Below are 3,182 nucleotides of genomic sequence, written 5' to 3'. Positions count from 1 at the left end.
CACTACTCTCATTTGTCTTATCAGCATATAAATGTGCTGCTTCACTTATGGAAGACAAGATCTGACAGAAAATGTCTCTTATGGGCTTAGAATATTTTCTTTTAAAGTGCAGCAACCAGGTGCGTATGCAGCTGAAGATAAAGAAGCATCATCTCCTGACTGGGATTCACCAGAATTTAGCTGCCGCACATTTTTTAAATTAGCAGAGTGTTGGGGAGGGGCAGGCTCCGTGGGAGGTATAAATATTCAGGAGGTACATGCCGTATTCCCAGTCTGCTCATTCTGTTAACTTTTCCACACTGCGAGCAGAATCATCTGTCATTCACCCTAATTTAATCATCGGCCACTCTCATTCAATTATCCAATATAATATGCAAATGAGGTGAACAATGGCCAGCTCATGCTAATTATGTACATCAGAATAATTAGATTGGACAGCGGTGGTGGTAGGGAAAGGGGCTACCCTAACTATCATAAAGTAAGAAGGGGGGAAATTCTTTAATTAAGGTTGCAAAAATTTTATTAGAATCTGTAATATGCCCATAAATTGCTGAATGGTGGCCATACACAGGGGGAACATTACTCTTATTGAAAAGTGCTCCCTGAAGACTTGCACTGTGAAGCGCAGAGGGAATGTCCATACCAAGGGCAAAGCCATTCCAAAACAGGATTCTCCTTTACGGCAGCAAGGATCATAGCGTGTAAACAGGAATTACTTTTGGACAGAATAAATACCAAAACGTGTATTTTTTTTTTTTGTAATTCTCTGCTGTATTGTACAATCTTTAGTATATTTTCTTCAGCCAGCTGTAATCGGAATCAGATGATGTAAAACGTGTGAGGCGTGCCAGTGCAGTAGAGCATGCCTGGCAGCCAGTTAGACACAGAGAAACATCAGCCCCTAATCCTGTCCTCTGCTGCTGCATGCATGCAGGCACTGCTGCCTCTCCACAACAGATCAGCAATGTCCAGCAGCCCAGTGCACAACGGGCTGCAGCGGGGCGCACAATGGCTCCCTCCAAGGACCAGCAGACAGCGAGCAGCAGGACCCTGGACGGGGTGCTGAGGCCACTGAAATATTTACAGAGGCGTGTTTTGTTGCTTTTGTGTTGAATGATTGAAGGGTGCTGTGTAGACAGTCTCTCTGGGGCTTGTTGCTGAGGGAAGGAAGTCACTGGGGGGGGGGGGGAAAAAAGGGAAAAAACAAAAAAAATAAATAAATAAATCACTTCTCGTCTTTAAAAATAACATTGTTTGTCCCGAGCTGATCTGTGTGTGTACAAATGAAGTTTACTTAGAGGGAAGAAATGCGCGGGGGTGTTTGAAGTTTGAAGGAGTCTGAGGATGGCCGAATCCTACGTAATCCATCACTCTCTGCGCAGACAGACAACAACACCTCCGTAATGCCGCGGCGTATCCTGCTCCGGCCAGACAGTATTTGTTAAACATGTCAGGGTGACAGAACAGCAGTAGGTCAGGAGCACAGTAGATTAAAGTGGGAGAGAGTCGGAGTGAGGATGTCGAGACATGTAAACTGACACATTCACGGCAGCGATAGGCTGTCTGCTATCTCTTCCTTTTCCAATACATCTCCGCTAAATGTGCACACAGACTGGTCACTGTTTACGCTGCGCCTCTTCTTTGCAGTACATTATCTGCATGTTATATGTATGGCAGCCTTACTTACACACAGCATAAACATACTTGTGTTCAGTCAGTTTAATACAGTTTTTCCATTACTTTGTAATCATTATGAGGTAATTTCCATTAGACTTGGACGTTGTGCGTCTGAAACATCTCTATGTCACTTCCATACTCCGTCAGCATTTTTTTCCCTAAATATACAATATCCATCCTATGATAAAACAAAAGTTTTACAAAAAAACAGATCAGTAAGCATGGTGGTGGTAGCGTTATGCCGTGGGGATTGATTTTATCCACTGGTAGAAGGAAATCAATTCAAACAAATATGAAAAGTAAAGTGTGTGTTTGTATTCAGATCCCATTACTCTGATACCCGTAAAGAAAATCCAGTACAGCCTGTTGCTTTCAGGAGTTACCTGGTAGGTATCATTTAATCTCAGCACACATGCAGTTGCTGTGCGAAGGCCTTAGAGGTTTGTTTGAGAACAATAGTAAAGGAAAAAACAAAACAAAACATCATCATTAAGACCAATAAATACACCAGAGATATTAGGGATAAAATATGGGTAAGCATAAATAATATCCAGCACATCCCACAGAGCTCTGTTTAATTTATCAGTCAAAACTAAGAAGAAAATGACGACAGAGACACAGATGTCCACCTCCACTGGCAGGTCAAGCAAAGGCAGGATTAATTAGAGGCAGTCATGGGGCTCATGGTAAGTCAGTGGGAAATGGAAAAAAAAACTATCCTGACAGGACTATTGATCCACAAATCTGACCGTTATGAAAGAATACGAGAATATGTTTGAAATGTGGAGACAGAGCAGATTTGTGGAGGAGGATCCTCTGGTTAGATAAGACTAGAACATATTGGCTCACATGAAAAACACTCATGGTGGCAACATGGTGGAGGTGGAATCATGCTTTCGGGATACTTTTCTTCAGCAGTTTAAGAGAAGCTGATCAGAGTTAATGTGAGGATTGATCGAGCTTTATACCTTGTTATTATTAGTAAGTGTTCTTAAACATGCAGAGAGTTAGAGTGGAAAGCTGTAGCTAGTTGAGACACAGGCTGGGAGCTGCATTTGCAGGAAGAAGGTCGAGTATTGACCGAGTTTGGATGAATACAAAAACACACCACACTTTTAAGACTTGTATGTATAACAAGTGTGAGAAATCAAATATAACCATTTTACATTTATGCACTACTTTATGTTGTTCTTCAATGCATTGTAATAAAAACAAAAAACAAACAAAAAAAACTACAATATATTGAAGTGGTGGTAATGTGACAAAATAGGTAAATAATGGCAATGGCAAAGAAAAAAAAACATTTCAATGGGCAGGTTAAAGAAAACATGAGAGGAGCGTTTTAAGCTTCACCAATGAACCTTTTATAGACAGTTTGTGCATTTACCTTAAGCGACTACCAAAACCGCTGGTCACAATTTATATTGCTCACTCAGATTAATACCTATGTGGGGATTGTGGTAAATGATAGCAGACTCTTCTTGTATGTGCTTAACACAAACACA

The 3,182-nt window shown here is 41.1% G+C and overlaps 1 long non-coding RNA gene across 1 annotated transcript; it reads right to left on the bottom strand.

Moving 5' to 3' along the window:
* Window positions 1-746: 746 nt before the first annotated feature.
* Window positions 747-1,411, bottom strand: LOC106945584 (uncharacterized). Its single transcript, XR_001424594.1, has 2 exons — window positions 1,295-1,411; window positions 747-1,174 (listed from the first exon to the last, which is right to left on the bottom strand). It is a non-coding gene; the product is annotated as an uncharacterized LOC106945584 (long non-coding RNA).
* Window positions 1,412-3,182: the final 1,771 nt, after the last annotated feature.

Source organism: Poecilia latipinna, unplaced genomic scaffold (assembly GCF_001443285.1).
Source record: "Poecilia latipinna isolate Pla-1442-1.1 unplaced genomic scaffold, P_latipinna-1.0 Scaffold152, whole genome shotgun sequence".
In the NCBI taxonomy this organism is placed as follows: Eukaryota; Metazoa; Chordata; class Actinopteri; order Cyprinodontiformes; family Poeciliidae; genus Poecilia; species Poecilia latipinna.
The sequence above is the reverse complement of the archived record's forward strand: the minus strand, read 5'-3'. Positions and strand labels throughout refer to the sequence as shown.